Source organism: Prionailurus viverrinus, chromosome C2 (genome assembly GCF_022837055.1).
Source record: "Prionailurus viverrinus isolate Anna chromosome C2, UM_Priviv_1.0, whole genome shotgun sequence".
NCBI lineage: Eukaryota > Metazoa > Chordata > Mammalia > Carnivora > Felidae > Prionailurus > Prionailurus viverrinus.
In genome coordinates this window covers 67,457,555-67,476,294 of record NC_062569.1, presented here as the reverse complement: position 1 = coordinate 67,476,294, position 18,740 = coordinate 67,457,555, and the positions used below count along the sequence as shown (strand labels likewise).

At 34.0% G+C, this 18,740-nt stretch overlaps 1 protein-coding gene across 3 annotated transcripts in view; it reads right to left on the bottom strand.

The window, feature by feature from the left end:
• NAALADL2 (N-acetylated alpha-linked acidic dipeptidase like 2) overlaps positions 1-18,740 on the bottom strand; it is a 1,352,594-nt gene that overhangs the window by 1,022,162 nt on the left and 311,692 nt on the right. For all 3 annotated transcript variants that reach the window (XM_047875457.1, XM_047875456.1, XM_047875458.1), the window contains one exon: positions 14,491-14,599. The gene's annotated coding sequence lies outside the window, so the exon portion shown is untranslated. The remainder of the gene's footprint in view (positions 1-14,490; positions 14,600-18,740) is intronic.

Below are 18,740 nucleotides of genomic sequence, written 5' to 3'. Positions count from 1 at the left end.
AAGAGGAAAACAACCTTAGGCAAATACCAAAATGAATCCTTAAAGAAACATTTATATTTTAGAACAAAAAAGCTGTAACTCTGATTTGTTTAAAAGTCTCACTGTGGTGCTTTCCAACCATTCTACATAACAGACAAGGCTAAAATTCTTAGGAGGGCCTCTAAATGCATGGCTAATGTGCTTTTCCCCTCCCAGACAATTTGTGAATTGTGTGATTGCCTGATATAGAATTATTAAGAAATAGATCAATAAACACAGCAGGCTGCAAGCTTAAAACCTCTGCCTACATAAAGAAACAATGAACAAAGTTACTCCTTAGAAACTGCAACAGCAGAGAGCTGGACATGCAGATTTATACTCGAGAAGATATTAGCAGGTGGAATCATAGACATCCAAAGAACTGTAGAGAAGCAAACATTTTGATTACAAATTATAGTTATTGTATAATAGGTAAATGTCTTAAATCTGATGAAATTCCATAAAGATTCTTGAAGTCAAGGATGAACTATTCAATTTCTGGTTTTAAATTTGTTTTATGTTTTTATTTATTTTTGAGACAGAGAGAGACAGAGCATGAGCAGGAGAGGAGCAGAGAGAGAGGGAGACACAGAATCTGAAGCAGGCTCCAGGCTCTGAGCTGTCAGCACAGAGCCCGATGCAAGACTCGAACTCACGGAATGTGAGATCATGACCAGAGCTGAAGTCGGAGGCTTCACCGACTGAGCCACCCAGCCACCCCTCAATTTGTGGTTTTATAAAGTAATTACTGTAGGGAAATAATTTCCAGTAGTCATTGGGAATAGGAAATATGTCCATTTTCTCTTAAGAATCTACTATGTGCCTTACCCTCTTAAATTCTTCAGCAATTTACAGAACTGGAATATTCAGAGGCAGACATTCTGCATGTTTAGGACACAAGCAGAACAGAAGCAGCTCCAAGTCTTTTACTAAAGAACATATTTGGTATTTCACAAAAATGTGTCAACATTATCACTGGGAGAAAAACAACTTTGTTGGATCTTAATTTGACCAGATTTCTAACCTAAGGTAAGAGCTCATTAACCATACACTAAAACAAAATAATAAGTCAATGGTTCAAGGTATGAAATAATTTAAACCTCAACTCTCAAGTTATATAAATTAGGAAAATACCTTTGCCCTTATATATTGTTTCCTTATTTCAGATGAAGATGATAAAACCTCTCACAAAAAACGGTAGTGAGGACTAAGTGATATAAACTGATATGAAGCATAAAAAGCATCCTCAGCTGCCATTATTAATGAGAGCATCCTATCTCTTGAGCGAGACAAGAATGGAAAAAAAAAAAGATTGAAAACCACAGTTATAAGTGTTAATCCCAAAGCAAGTTCTTTTAATGATATTCACATTCTAACCCAACCTACTTGGAAGCACATCTTAATGTTAAGCAAGCAAATCAAAATTTCTAATCCTAAAAAAACAAAACAAAACAAAACAAAAACTGTGTAATTTTGCTAATGTATCCTCATTTCATACTTTGGCAATCTTCATTCACATAGGAATCATGCATATTAAAGGATTTACTTAAGCATATCAAGTAATAATTTCCTGAATTAGAAACAACATATTTTCATTACACTTTATAAACTCACAAGTTTACTCTATGTCTGTATGTTATCTTGATATGCATTTAAAAACATATGTATCACACCAAAAATAATTTTGCAAATATTTCCTATCTCCCATTATAATCACTACCATATTAAAAACCATTATCTTTTTTACTACTTTGAAAAAGACATAATGATTAGCAGAGGCTTCCATAAGTTAAGTGAAATGTCACTGTTTTAGTCAACTCAGGGTGCCATAACAAAATACTATAGACTAGGTGGGTTCAACAACAAGAATAGACTCCTCATAGTTCTGGAGACTGGAAATGTAAGAGCAAGGGACCAACAAGGTCTGTGTCCAGTTAGGACTCTCGCCTTGGGCTGCAGACACCACATTCTTGTTGTGTCCTCACATGGACTTCCCTTTGTACCTGGTACATGGGTGGAAAAGAAGCAAGCTCTCTGGTGTCTCTTCTTATAAGGGCAGTAACACATCATGAGAGTCCCACCATCATGGTCTCATCTAAATCTAATTATCTTCCAAAGGCCCTATCTCTAAATACCATCACATTGGAAACTAAGGCTTCAACTTATGAATTTTGTGGTACACAATTCAGTCCATAGCAGTCACTTTTTTTTGGAACACAGTATGACCAATAGCTAAAAGAGCAGATGTATAAACAACTTTAAGCCTCCTCTGTCTCTCTCTGTCTCTCTCCGTCTCTCTCTGTCCCTCTCTCTCTCTGCCTTTCTCTCTCTCTCTCTCTTTCTCTCTCTCTCTCTCTCTCTCTCTCTCTCTCTCTCTCTCTCTCTCTCACACACACACACACACACACACACATACACACACAGACCTTTCAATCCTGTCATCCATTCCTTCTTTGTGTCCCTAATGCGAGAGGTTATGTAACTATTCCGTTGCTCAGAGTACTCCTACTTATTATCGAAAGTGTGATCTTAGGAAGCAATATTTGCCTTTCCCCCATAAATAAAAAAATTGAAACTATCAATATAACATTTGAAAATGAATTTTAAGATCATAAAAGAGAAGGAAATTCAAAACTCAACATGGTCATTTAACCCTCCTCACTAATTTTAGAATAAACTACTAAAAGGAAAATGGGACCAATAAGAAAGTAAATTTGTTAGCAAATTATTAGAGATGCATACATATACAAAACACAAATATACACATAAATGTTAATTATACATCACAAATCTTACATGCATGGAAGAGGTTACTATCAGAATATATACTGTTAAATCTGTAAAGAGGCTTTCAGTAATCTGGCTAAGTTTAAACTTTGATTAGTATCCCATTCAAATGTTTTGCTCCAGGAAAACATGTCATACTGTTTTATGCCTCTCTATATAACTACATTTGGGGGGACAGGGCATAGACTATGTAACTGCCACTCCTCCTGCAAAATGTAGTTCTAAAAGTTAAATACATTGCTCAGAGAAGAATTATTATTCTTGAGTATTTTATCCATAAAAAAAGAAAAGTTAAAATACATCAAGAATCTATTACAAGAATTAGATAAGAAATGGGAAATTACAATGAAGCAAAACAGAACAAATCAGTAAAGAAAAAAACAGATAAGAAAACTGAAAATATAATTATTAAATTCAATAGCTGATTATTTGAAAGAACAAAATTACTAATGAGCCTATTTCTATAAAAACAGAGTAGAAATCCACAAAAATGAAAAGTGACAAAAGAAAAAAAAACATAGTCAAAATAAATTTCAAAGAATAGAGTATGTGGCTAAACATAACAGAAATAAATCTGAAATTCCTAATAAAATGGATAATTTTCTAGGAAAATCTAACTTTCTAAAACTGACTTCAGAAGAGATGGAAAAATCTAAAGACTGACCTACATAGAAGAAATAGAGCAATTTGTAAAGAGATAAATGTAAAAACATCAGTCCCAGAGGATTTCATGGGGAAATCCTTTTTGTTTTTTAAGATCAAACAATTTTAATGCCTCTAAATTTCTTAGATAGTGTAAGTTAAAGAAGAAATCCCCCTGGGCCAACAATGATTGCATACACACATATGCCCTTGAATCAATATCATTTATGAATATCAAAGCAAAATCTTGATACTAGCAAATATAATCCAAGTATACACAAAAAGAATCATACATCATGACTATGTGAGATTTACTCCAAGAATCTAAGAATTTCAATATTAGGAAATCTTTTAATTAAATTGTATAATAATATTAATAGAGCCCAGAAACATATTTTATCATCTTTGTTAATGCTGAAAAACCACTTGTCAAAATTCAATAACTATTTTTTAAATTTTTTCTATGTTTATTTGAGATGGAGAGAGACAGAGCATGAGCAGGGGAGGGGCAGAGAGAGAGGAAAACACAGAATCTGAAGCAGGCTCCAGGCTCTGAGCTGTCAGCACAGAGCCCCACACGGGGCTTGAACTCATGAACCGCGAGATCATGACCTGAGTAGAAGTCAGATGTTTGACTGAGCCACCCAAGTGCCCCTCAGTAACCAATTTTGATTAAAATTCTTAGTAAAATAGGGGCACCAGGGCAGCTCAGTCAGTTAAGTGTCTGACTCCGGCTCAGGTCATGATCTCGTGGCCCATGAGTTTGAGCCCCAGGTCAGGCTCTGTGTTGACAGATCAGAGCCTGCTTCAGAGTCTGTGTCTCCCTCTGTCTGCCCACTCCCCGCCCCCACTCATGCTCTGTTTCTGTCTCTCAAAAATGAATGAACGTTAAAAAAAATGTAACTCAATAAAATAGATTTAAATAGCAATTTCCTTCACATGATAAAATAAATCCAGCTTAGTCCAAAACCCACTATCATGCTTAATGGAGCCACACCAGAAGCATTACCAACAAAATCAGAAACAAGACAAAAGCTCCCATCACCAATATTACTTAACATTGTACTGAAAATACTAACCAAAAAATTAAGAAAAAGAAGTTATAAATGTATTTTTTGGAAAGGAAGAGGTAAAACTGTTACTAACTACATATATCTAAAAATATAATTGTATGCATAGAATACCCAAGACAGTCAAATGACTTTTGTCACATACAGCTGACAAATCAAACACACTGTGGGGATAAAAGGTATTGAAAGAATTGTATTCGCAAAAAGACTGTAACTAGATAAGACACATAAAATATCTCCAAGCTTCCAACGTTCTGTTGGGACGAAACAGGCACAAAACACTACTCAACCACCAATAGGTGGATACTCTCCAATTCTTTCTTTATATAAAAGGAGGGAGATAGAAATGGAAGATCCCTCTAGAGGCTAAGGCCAAAATCTATGGGACACAGACACTAGGGAACCATACCTAAAGAGCAAAACCAGGACCTAATTCAAGATATTTTTTTATCCTCTGGGTAGTGAGCTGGCAATATTTACCCAGAGGAATTTCAGAATTGCTAAGAACCTCTGACTGTATACTACATGGTACCCATTCTTCTTATTTTCAAATCACAGTAATTATTGCCAAGTAAAACAAAAAACAACACAACACAACACAGAACAAAATCAGTCTTTATTTGCATGTAATTCATAAAGATGAATGTGAAACCAATAACAATGATAACTACTTTAGACTGGATGGAAACTAGAAAGATGGGGAACAAGGTGGAAAGGAGGACTTTTCTGTACACATCTTCTCCTATGTAAAATTTTTGGAACCATGAGAAGGAATTCCATATTCAAAAAATAAAATGGGGGCACCTGGGTGGCTCAGTCATCTGACTGATAGTTATGCATCTGACTTGGTAGTGGTTCAAGTCCTGATTTTGTGGTCATGAGATTGAATCCCATGTCCAGCTACATGTTGAGCGTGGATCCTGCTTGGGATTCTTTCTCTACCTCTGTGTCTCTACTCCTCTCCTGCTCATGCTCTATCTCTCTGAAAATAAATAAACTTAAAAAAGAAAAAAGAAATTAAAATATGTCATAGGGAATACTGAAATACTGGAAAAAGCATTAAGAGAAAGAGATATGTTTCCTATGTTTGTGGTTTGATCAGTTTAGTGTAATATACCAAGACAGAAAATATATTGTAAGCACATATATGGGAAAGGAAACTATGTTTTCGGTATGTTGAGTACCCATTATATCTTCAAGCCATCCACTGGTTTTAGGATGGCCACTGATTCAGGTTTGCCTGGCACTACTCAGGTTTGAGCAATGAAATTCCCATGTCCTAGGAAAATCCTCTTCAGAATGAAAAATATCCCGGTTTTTAGGAATGGGAACAGAAGGTTAGAGGAAACACAGAAAATCCATATGGCAGCTCAAAAAACGGAAGCAAAAAGTAACACTCTATTAGTTTTAAATGGATATGACATAGATGATCCACTTTGAGTAGTTACTGTTTTTCCCTCAACTACGGGTTGGCAACTGTGATTTGCAGTTCATAAAATGAAACATCTATTGTTGCAGCACTGAGTGATGTGACTTATATGTGCAACCTAAATGCATTGTAATCATGAGCATTAACAATCATCTTTCACTTGCTTGCGGATTAATTGTGTGCTTTGCATTGAGGTAAATGCTAGTTTAATTTTAACATTGTGAATACTTTGACCAGGTTTTCTAAGAGTTCAAATAATGAAATGAGAATGATTACAATACAAATGTCAGTATAACCCAGACAACTGTATTATTTTAATGACAGAAAGAAAGACACATGCAATTGTATTAGGGAGGTACTTAACCAAGATAGAGCATTCCTATACAATAGGCACAAAGGAAATTGGGTTTAGGCATGATGGAAAAGGGGATGCAAAAGGACACAAGGAGTCTAAATTTCACAAGTCCTAGATGAAACAGGAAAGTATTTATAGATCAGTCATATGTTTTGTTTTGTTTTTTTCATCTCCCCAAACTACATCATGTTCAGTCAAAATAGCCACCGTATTAGTCTGCAGACACACCACAAGAATAAATGCACATCCTACCATCCACTTGATTATTTTATAAAAGTAAATAAAGTTACATTTCCTGATTCAGAGATTACAACCATGCAAACAAAAGGATAATTCTGATAATAGATGTGTTGGCCTATCATAGTATAAACATGATTTAATCGGACCTTATTAACAAACACACTTTTCTCAGTATATCCAATGACACACTGAATCAGAACAACAAAATGTTACTTCTAGTTCTTAGGTGCTTTGTTTTGAAAAATGAAGTTTCAAATCTTCTAGGTTTTTATGAAGATATTATGAAGCTACAGAAAGCATAAAACAAGGAATGCTGGTATCTTACCCAAATAAGAACTAGACATTACCCATTATATTAACATGCTATTGCCCTCCAACAAATAACACAGACCCAAAGGCATAAAACAACACAAAAGTATTATGTTACATTTCTGGAGGTCAGGATTTTGAAATGAGTATTACTGGGTTAATCAAGGCATTAGGATGAAAAATCAAAGCACTAGCATACCTGAGTTCTTCTGTGGAGACTCTAGGGGAGAATCTATTTTCTTGACTTTTCCTCCTTCCAGAGGCCACCTCCATTCCTTGCCCGGTGCCCTTTCAAATCTTCAGAACAAGCGATGTCTCATTAAGTCTCATAGACCTCATCATTCTGACAAGGACTCTTCTCCCTCCCTCTTCCACATTAAAAGACCTTTGTGATTATACTGGGGCCACCTGGATAATCATGGCTATTCTTCCTATCTTCAAGTCAGGTAATTAGCAACCTTAATTCCATCTGCTATCTTAATCCCCATCCTGTCATATAACATAAATTCACAAATTCTAGGAATTATGACCTGAATATCTTGTGGGGCCATTATTCTACCACACTCCTCTATCTACATATTTGGCAGACTACATGAATGTGAATTTTGACAAATCCCAATCAGCTTATGAAAATGCAAAGATATTACCTGTTAAGTGCCCTCCACACCTTATATGCAACACTGCGCAAAGAGTGGTGTTTTGCCCAACTGTGAAATTGAGGATTTCATAATGAAAGCTTCTGATCATTTTTCAGTTATGTCAAAGTGCAGAAGTACTTAATGAGATTTTGGACTCTATAGAAATAACAACATATTCTCCTTAGACATAAGCCTACAAGACGGCTATCATTTCTGGCTATACAAAAGGTATTAAAATCTTGGACTGTCATAAATTCGTTTTGAAAGTATAAGACAAGGATAATGTTCTTCTCTAATTTGGAAATACACTGATGATAAGAAGAAAAGGATCAAAATAAAATACATTTATGGGTGGTTTCTCTAAATCTGATGCGCTCTGGTCAAAAGGAATCTAGAAAAAAATGAGCTGACTGCACCTGAGTTGTTCATGTTTAGGTTGAAACAAAAACTCATAAACTACTAAAGACAACAGCAAAATCAGCAGAAAACAGTACCAATTTAAAGAAGACTATTTCTTTTCTAAAAGCGTAATTTATTTGAAATCCAATTTTGATTTTATATGTTCATATTATCTACGTACTTTGAGACAATTTTCCCTGAGAAACACAGGTTTAACTTATGGTATCATACAAGGTGCTCTGAAGTTTTCAAAAATGATGAATATTTTTGACAGGGTTAACCTATATGGTAAATGTATACAAGCAAAAGTCCTGGTTGACATAGCTTGTCTGCCAAAACAGGCCTGTAGACACAGGCCTGCAGGTAAATACCTGCTGTTTCAAATAAGTAAAATCCTAAGTAATCTTTTTCTTTTCTTTCTTTTTTTTTTTTGAGAGGATATTTAGCTTGTTGTTATCACATTGAGCTGATACAAGGAATTAATGTAATGAGGCCTTGATGAGGGCAGAGCTTCAAATTAAAGTAAATGTTACACGTAACTATATTCAATTTTAGTGTTACTTAACAGAAGGATGACCTAAAGGATGAAGGCAGTTCAGAGGAGTTTCACTGGAAAGGGAAACAAAGAATAAAAATATTCTATTGCATCATGAGACAGAAAGAAATGTACTGTTACTTTGCATTAAATATAGGTAACACCTGTTTACTTAGTTCTTTTAAATTTAAATTCTCCATTTATAGTTTCAAATGTATCTTAAATTCACAATATAGTCAATAAAATTTAAATATCCAACAAAACCCCAAAAAATAGTTCAAATAAATTGTTGTATTAGAGGACAGAACGAGATAAAAATATTGGTATATTTCATACATATTATTTGTTAAATTAGTCTTGTTAATTACTAATTGCCACTTTTAACTATTCTACCTCTGTTCTGCTTAAATAGCAATTTCATAACAGAAAAGTAAATAAGAAATAACATATAACTTCAAATAAATACATATTTTCCATATTTTAATGTTAAAGTAATAACACACATCCATATAATTCTTACATGTTATTTTATAATGGTTGTTTTGGATTAGTTTGGTATGACTGTGTTTCAGGTTGACTCTCTAAAATCTTGATCACCCTGGTATTTGACCTGAAGCCAAAAATATTGACCTGGGCTAGAAGTATTTAGGAGTTAAAAAAAACAGAGCAAAAAAAAAAAAAAAACAAGAACCACAAAAAACAAAACAAAAACAATAATCCTACTTTTGTGCTACTTTTTACATTCCCACATTACCTTAGCACACTACAACGTAATTATTTGTATCCTTGATAAACTATGAATATCCTGAGGGAAAATACAAAGGCATAATTAACTCTGTTCCTCTAGTATCCCAAACAGTGCCTGACATATAACATAGGCTCAACAGAAATATTTCTATGAAATTGTCCTTGAAAAATTTTAGCGAGTACTTTTCTAAATATTAACCTGTTACATATTTTATATGTAAATATTTTATATATAAGTAAGAGAATGTGTTTTGCAGGTTACAAACAACCTTTTATTTAAAAGGTGAACATTCGGCTTGAAAAAAGAAAATCAATGTTAGAATTATTTTACTTGGAAACGTAAATATAAAAAGATGTTTCAAGGACAAGAAAGTACTTCATATATACACAAGTATGAAATTCATACCAAGTAAGTTAACAAGAGGCCATATGTCAAGTTTGCAAGGAAATGTTACAGATTTCTTTCGGTTATTTAAGAAACTGGAGCCACTTGTATAAAGATAATTTTCAGCATCAAGTACTAAATGAATTGCCACCAACCTGATTAATAGAGTTAAACATTGATATCTTTGAAATTTACATCAAAAACTATAGCAAAAATCTTCAAAGATTTATAAGATTAGGCAAAAAAAATCTAACGATTTATCTATACAAAAATAAAAAGTTAATGAGTTGGGGGTCTTCTCCCTTAAAATATCACTTAGTCTTAATGGCTGATGTCTTATTCCCTACATAAATATTGTTATTTTTTTTTATTTCTTTAGAAAGGAAACTATTTCAAGTTAGTCTACTGAGAGAAATAAAACATCCATAAAGAAAATATAAGTAATATAATTTCAGCTTAAGGGTAAAGTCTAATACACAAAATTATTTCTACCAGAAACAGTACAATAATTTAGATATTAATAATACTTAAAATGTTTTCTTAGGAATTATACATTAGTTAAGTATAGGATGTAGCTCAAACAAAAATATTTTAATGCTTTTATTAAAATGTACTTTGAAAGAAAGAGACTACCAATCTTTTCTTAACAAGGCTAATCTAATACTGAGATTAACCAGAAAACCATTCTCTAGATGAAATTACATTGTGGGTATAAGAGTTCTTAAGGACAGCTCATGACAAGAACCTCTAGGTACTTGCCATCAGTGTTTTTCCTTATCTCTCTCTTGTATAGGACTTAGAGTATCAGTAAGATCCTATTATATATCTACTGGGTTAGAAATGCCCAGCTCCTGAGTGTTATTAGGCTATTTATAGGTTTTATTTTTGCATTGATATGCTGCTGTTAGATCATTTAACTGTCCTCTTTTTTTTCTTTTTGTATTATTATTATTATTATTATTATTATTATTATTATTATTATACCGTAAGCAAAGGCTGCCTCTTTAGAAAAGTAAAATAGAGATTAAATTCTGGAACAAATCACATTTATTAAGCAGTTTAGTGAGAACCTTCTCAAGAAAAATCAAGAGTGTGATAATTGCATGTACTTTGGTTTATAGACACCCAGGTGGGGGGGGGGGGCAAACCTCAAGGAGCATAAAATGCCTTTAACAGGCTGCAGCATCCAGCCACTCATGAATGCATGATTTCTAATTACTTTTGCAGTTTGTCACTCTTTAACACAATCAAATCTAATTGACCAGAAAATTTTGGTTAGACTGTACTAAGCTATGGCTAAATTTTTACTGTTATTATTCTGGTTTCTTTGTGAACATCTGAACTTTACTGCATCATTAAACCTTAAATTAGATTTTGATAATAAGAATGTTTTACAAAATTTTTCAAACAACTGCAATATTCACACAGGAGCTACTGTACTCTTAAATCCACTGTCATGTCTTTAAAAAAATACTTTAGACTCATTTTTTTGTGGGTTATTAAAAACAATGGCACTTTAATTTTAAGTAAACACTCCATTTGAAAGCCTTGCACACAACAAATGCCAAATGCTAAAGGTGAACTTATGTTAAGTGCATATCAGAGCATCTTTTGTCACATGAAAGGAATTAAAATCTGAGGGTTCTCAGCTTCATAATTACTGATAAGGTATACATACAAGAAGGGTGGCAATTAACTACCTCAATCTAGATTCGGCATTACTTTGTGTTTATGTTGGGAATCAATGATCTAAGCAATAGAGCAAACATTCTTGTCATTAATTCTCTAAGCCTAGAAAGATAATAAAGGAATAAGTGAGTTTATGGTCTAAACATCTATTTTGTCCATATACTCAATGCATAACTAAAACACTGAAGATAAACATTCATGAATTTATTCATAAACATATATGACCGTATTCATTGAAGAGAATAAAGAAAATACTTAATCACACTGGTGAATTTTAAATGCCTCTATAATAAACAAGATTAATAGGATGTGAGATAGCATCATTAGAAAGCCTCCCTATTTAGCTTTCCTTAAACTATATCTGCTAATATTTCCAGTTGTATGTTTATTCTTATTTTCCACAATATGTGTAGAGTTCAGAGAATATTGTGAATGTTTTGGGGGAAAAAAAGACCTTGTATTTTTTGTTAATGTCAGATGTAGGTCAGTCAAGGAACAGATCTAACCAGTTCTAATCAGTTTGGGTATTGACATCTAAGTACTTCAGGTTTGACTTGGCTATCAAAGAAATGAACAGTGAATATTTAAAGTCATTACAACATGGCTGGACTATAACATCTAATGCAAAAAATTTTAAAACATTATTTCAGGATATGTATCTTAGAAAGTAATAGTGTGTACTAACACTTAGAAAAATTATCTGAGGTATGCTTATACCTCACACAATGCACCCATTCTCAAAACTAATCATACCTGAAGTAACCTGAATAGGACTATAAATGCATATGATCCTGAATAAAAAGCTATATAAATAATATAGAAAGAAGCAGCTATTAGAAGGGCCCAATCAAGGGCATAAAAATTCTAGTTTCTTCTAATTCTCCCTTTGTCACTGAGATAACACATGTGTCTCCCTACAGTCATGGGTTCAATTTTCTTATAGACATAAATTCTGATTTAAATTAAGCCAAAGAGAATAGATAAGACCCCCAGAGTATATTGACTTGGCCCACTTCCCATCTTCCACTAGGCTCGCTGCCTAATTGCCATTAGCATCTGATGAAATGTACAGTAAAGGTGGTAAAAAGAAATAAATAAATGCCATTACTATAAAAAGGAAAATGCAAAAAGAGCAAAAACTGAGGGAGCTAGAATATTGTATTAGAAAATGTAATTAAACTACAACTTTAATTTTGTCATATAAAATAGCATTTTAAAATATTAAAATATGAATCAAAAGAAAATACAACTTCTAAACACTACTTAAAGAACCAAAAAACTAAAAAAAAAGAATCACAAAACTAGTCTCCAAAAGGTTCTATGACTCTCCTTTAGATATTCACATGATTTTTTTAATAAGTTATACCCATTAAGAGAGAAGTTGCTAACCAGTAACTCACAGGCTAGATTTTATTCTCAGATTATAGTACTAGATTCAAAGTTCTCATTCCAGGTCAATTAATAACAATAATAATAATAAACCCTCAGAATAATAAACTGATGTTTCATTTAAGTATTTTATGGTCAAATCACTTTTGTTCCTAATTCTAATGTATAATTAAAGGGGAAATTCAAACTAAAATTTTATTTTACTTGTTTATCTTCAATTACTCAAAAAGGAATACATACAGAGCTCAACAGATGCTAGGCAAACCATAACTGCTTTACATAGTAACAAAATTTTACAACCATGTATTGAAATGGAAATGACCTAGAATTGATTCAATCCAATGGCCAAATTTAATCCTCCTCTTGCTTCCCCCTCCCCCACACCACACAATTTACTTCTTTCTCCAGCTTTAAAGTGTTTGAATCTGAATGGCTTTATGAGACCACAGCCTCCTTCCAACAGTCTTGACATTCTCTACTGTCTCACACCCAGATACTTCATCCATTTGTATTACATGCTGGAACTCAAGGCACGTAAATTTGTCACTTTTCTCTGATTTATTCTGACCCCTTCAAATTCAGAACTAAGGGAATACTCAGAAGGTTAAATGATTTGTCCACGTTCCTAAAGTATGTTGGTAGACATGCTGGGTCTGCTCAGATTTCCTAGCTCTTGGTTCTGTGCTGCCTTTTGGGTCTTTGTATCATGGATGCCTTGTAAAGTTTCATGCGTAGTAAGCCTAAACCAGCATTTGAACATTAACTGCTGCTAGTGCCTTACAGAAAAACATATTTCAATCAAAACACTGGCATCATCCTTTCAAAGTCAGAATGTTTCAAGAACAATACACTCTCTTTAGATATATATTAAAATTCTAATGTCTAGGACACCTAAGTGGCTCAGTATGTTAAGCATCCAACTCTTGATTTCAAGTCAGGTCATGGTGTCCTGACTTCCTGATTTGTGAGTTCAAGCCCCACATTGGCTCTGAACTGACAGTGTGGAGCCTGCTTCAGATGGTCTCCCTTTCTCTCTGCCCTTCCCCAACTCGCGCTCTCTCACTCTCAAAAAATAAATATTTTTTAAAAATTAAAAAAAAACCCTCTAGTGCCTAAATTGAAGTTTACAGTCTATATGTGACCCTATACAGACAGACATTCCAAAAAGTTAACCTGTACAAACTTGAAATAAATAAGCAATGCAAAGTCATGCTGAATCATGGCACAAACTGTATTGTTGTCATTTTTCAATAAAATCAGTGGGCCAACCTAAACTAAAAAAAAGAAAAATAAATAAAACTTTAAAAAGAGACTAATTTGACTACTTATAATAAAATTTACAGTTGTATAAAAATGATTTGATACTACAAATGTAAGAAAATTATACCAATATCAACAGCCACAACAGAATTAAAATATTTAAAACAATTTTTTAATGTTTTTTTTTTTTTTGAGAGAGAGAGAGATTGTAAATGAGGGAGGGGCAGAGAGGGAGACACAGAATCTGAAGCAGGTTTCACACCCTGAGCTGTCAGTAAGAGCCCGACACGGGGCTCAGACTCAGGGAGTGCAAGATCATGACCTGAGCTGAAGTTGGACACTTAACATACTGAGCCACCCACAGATCCCTGGAATTAAAATACTTAGATAATGCTATCTAAAGAAATGTATTCAAGTCCATGAAATAAAAGATGAATAGGAATTGGAATGCATAAGAATTTGCCACAGAATAATGCTCTCATTCTTTCCCCCCAAATAAGCAGTTTTTGGCACATAATAGAGGTATGCCAAGTCACCTTATTAAAAGTTGACTCAAGAGTAAAAGTCTTACATTCTAATTAAAGTAATTAGGTCTTACTTCAATCGAATGATCCTAGTGCAAGCAGAGGGTCTTTGTAGGCTACAGGACTCTGACAAGCTGAACCCAGGGCTCTTCATCCAGGTGCCTAACAGTCAAAGCTCATTTCCTGTTCATAAATCAAAAAACAGAGGTGATCAGTTTAAATTGGGAGCTGTATTAGATAATTTATCAGTTGGCACCTGAATTTCATTCTTTAGTTAATCCTTTTTAAAGTTACTTTATCAGTTCTTTTTACTGTAAGCAGCCTGTATTCACTCTTTTTGCAAAAATGTATAATTACATTTTTTTTAAAGAACAACATTTCAAGGACAAATGTATACACAGACAAATACTTTTCTCTCTTGCTCTCATTTTTTAGTTTTATGTGCCTTAATTTAGCTAGCCTAACTGGCACACTTACCTTGTGCCATGTACTAAGAAACCTAATAAAAGATAAAGTGGAAAACAAATAACTGGACACCAGGTGATATTATCTGTTTGGGGAGAAAGGGTTAAACAAAGGAAAAAAAGTGTAGTAGAAAGAGCATAGTTAAGACCAAAAGCCTGACTCTTCCAGTAAATCCCTGTGTAACTATGGGTAATTTCTGTAACTATTAATTTGTTCACTTTAAAATTAGGGTGAAAATAGTTAATTTGAAGATCTATTGCGAGGAGTAGAGACATTGTATGCAATGTGCCTAACACATTGCCTAACACATATTAGATGCTCAATAATGGATATAAAGCATTTCAGGAGATTGACAGACTTCCGTTATTATTTTAGATCCCCTAATACTAAAATTAGTTATCTACATTTCATATTTATGGGCTGTGATATTAATAAGGCCATAATTTTGGGGTGCCTGCATAGCTCAGTCAGTTAAGCATGCAGGCTTTGGCTCTGGTCATGATTTCATAGTTCACAAATTCAAGCCCCCGTCAGGCTCTGTGCTGACAGCTCAGAGTCTGGAGCCTGCTTCAGATTCTGTGTCTCCCTCTCTCTGTCCCTTCCCCGCTCACGCTGTCTCTCTCTCTCTCTTTCAAAAATAAATTAAAAAGACATTAACAAAATAATGCCATAATTATAGAGCTACTTATTTTTACTTCTCCTATTTTTATATTTTGACCTTAGCTTTGCAATATCTGAAAACTGTACAGTGTTTTATCCTCCTTTTAAAATTCCCCACAAATTATTCATTTTCTTCAAAGTCAACTTGCAGTATTGCACAAGCTTGTGACTCCTTGTGTTTACTTTCTCGTTGCTTTCCTAATTTTTTCTCCCACATTTCAAAATCATATATCTCCCTTAAACTTTAAGTAATAGTAAATAATGTGTCACAAAGTACTCAACTACCAAAATACAGAGTGAAATAAAATTTCCAGATTTTTCTCTTAAATTTCTTCTGCTTTCAGGAAAAATTGATTCAGGTAGTTCCTGCAGATTTATCCAATTTTGAAGTCTCATCCAACCCTTCTTTTTCTTTTCTCACCAATTTCAAGCTTCTTGATAACAGTAACCTAACTTGGTCAATACAGCAATGAGAAGCTTTGTGGACCCACTTATTTTCAAATAAAGTTCTTGGCTCAAGATTAGTGACATTATATCATCAGTATAGATTCATATCCACACATACACAAACACATATAGAGACAGGACATTTTAGAATATCTCATTTGTGGGGAATAACTGTGATGTGAAATGGGGAGGATTGAAGATAACTACTAAATTCTCAATTTTTATTTAAAAATACTTCAATATTCTATCCAAGCTTGGGCAAGAAATTGATTACTGTCTTAGTACAAATGTAGGTTTCTGCTCTCCCTCAACACTGAAAATGAAGGAGCCATTATAAAAATGATATTGGCATGCTCATGGAGACCTAAGTTGTCCAGCTACAAGTCACAGGCCTGAGAATTTACCCATCACCTTTCTCTTGGTATCTAACTAGCTAAAAATGGCATGCTGTCATCTGTATCTCTGCATTTGATTAAAAATCAAACTGTGTAAAATAGTTTAGATACTGAAAAGTCATATTTCATCTTGTCCAAAATAATGCCTTTGATCAACCCTTGTTTTTTTAAACCACAAATTCAGGATTTTATTTACTAAGTGAAATAAAATCTAGTTTCATGTTTTGAAATGCATTATTCAAGATGTGATTTTCTCAGGTTCTTAGGGAAACTTGCCTGAATTTTTTCCTTGTGGATCTTTCAAATATCATCTAAAGTCAGAACACTGAAATTAGAAGGAAGCTTAGAGATCATCTTATTCAAACACTCACACCAACACATACCATCAGCTCCACTAGATGTTTAATTTGATAATAGACTCCACTGAGACCCTATATCCAATGTTTTAGGAATAAAATCTCAGAAATAAAAAGCTCCACTTGTCTATGGAGGTTTTTTTCTTTATGCAGACTATTAAATGATATATACCTGTATCACAAAGACAAAATGGTATCACTCCCTAGAATTTGTCCTGAGTTCTTATAATGTCTTGATACAAACATAACATACTAATTTTGGATCTTCATAAGTATATAAAAACAAAACAAAAAACCAAAACCAAGCAAAACAACAACCCAATACAACTATTATACAACTTAGCAAATTTTCTGTGAGTATATTACTAACAATCGTTCTTTTATAAGGTTACCATTTTACTAGCTTATGGAGGATGACTTTTCCTAAAGTTTTCTTCAAGCCACTCTACTGATCAAGAACTAACAAAAATTCCCTGTTGTCAACCATATAAATTTCATTTTCAGTTTAATGCCCTTTGAAAAGCCCACTATGAGCTAAGAATTTTAGAATATCTCATTCGTGATACCTGTATACGGCTTTGGAATTCTGTACTATCTTGATACACCTGAGATTCTTGAAGGCAAGCGCTATGCCTTGGTTAGCTATGCCCCAGAGACCTATCACTGTGCCAATATAGAGAGTATGCATAATAAACACATAATGTTAGTTATGCATTTAATAACATTTAATAAATGCTAGTTAAATGGCATCTGTGGCTCTTAATATTTTCAATCCTTTCCATATCACAAATCTCCTTGCTGCCCTTTGGAAGAATACAGTGTTCCCTCCATGCATTTTCTCTTGCTGGCCTTCCTTTCTAAGACATTTATTTTGCTCTCTTTTGCCTAGTTTCTACTCATTCTCCAAGATTCACTCATAGCATGAAATCTCTTCCAGCCTAGGAATTTAAATTTTTTGAAGACTATACTATAGTGATCTAATCTTTTGAAGAACAGTATGCTTCTTATATATATTCCCCCAAAGCTCTCAGCTCAAAGTTGGACACACAGTTGCTGGCTACTGTACAGGATACAGATAATTTGTGAGCCAGGAAAGGTACAAGTAACTCATAGATGAATCAGATCAGGGATTGGCAAACTACAGTCCACAGGCCAAATTCATCCCATTGTCTGTTCTTGTAAATAAAATTTTACTGCACAGAAAACACATCCATTGTTTCTGTATTGTCTATGGCTGCCTTCCTACTATAACAGCAGAGTTGAGTTGTTGCAACAGAGACTGTCTAACCTACAAGTCCACAACCCTATAATATTTACCATCTGCTCCAATTCAGAATAAGCTTGCCAATCAGTGTATTAGTTCTGTGGTTCTCCAGCATGGGCTCCAGAAGGGATCTGGCCCATTCACAGCCTTAAGCACTGTGGTTAGAAAACACTCTATAATCCAGTTCTTAAAGTGTGATCCCTGGACTGGAAGCACCAGCATCACCTGGGAACTTGCCAGAAATGCAAAATCTTAGGCCCCATCCAGACTACAGATTTGAAACTCTGAAGATGGAGACAGTAATCCATGTTTTTAGCAGACCTCCAACTGATTCTAATCACACTCAACTTTGGGAACTACAAATCAGATAAAGAGAGAATCATTTATTAGCACCTGGCCATAACGACTTGGCCTGGTTATAGCAGATCCAGTTTCTTCAGCTACTAGTAGTGTGTACAGAGATTTTTAAGTAATTAAAGGATAGAAATTATGTTTCACCTGTCCTGAAACATGGCACGTTGAGTTTACTCTGAAAGAACACTATGGAGCAGGATTACTTTGATGTGGGAATTGCTTTAGCACTTTCAGTAAATGTTAATATAGCTATGAGCTGTATATCCGAAGGAAAGACAATATACCAAGTGTCAAAGTGTAAGATCTATCCAATTTAGATTGAAATATCAAAGCAATATAGCAGATAAGATCCAGTTTTTATAGGACTGCCTGTCAAGACAAAC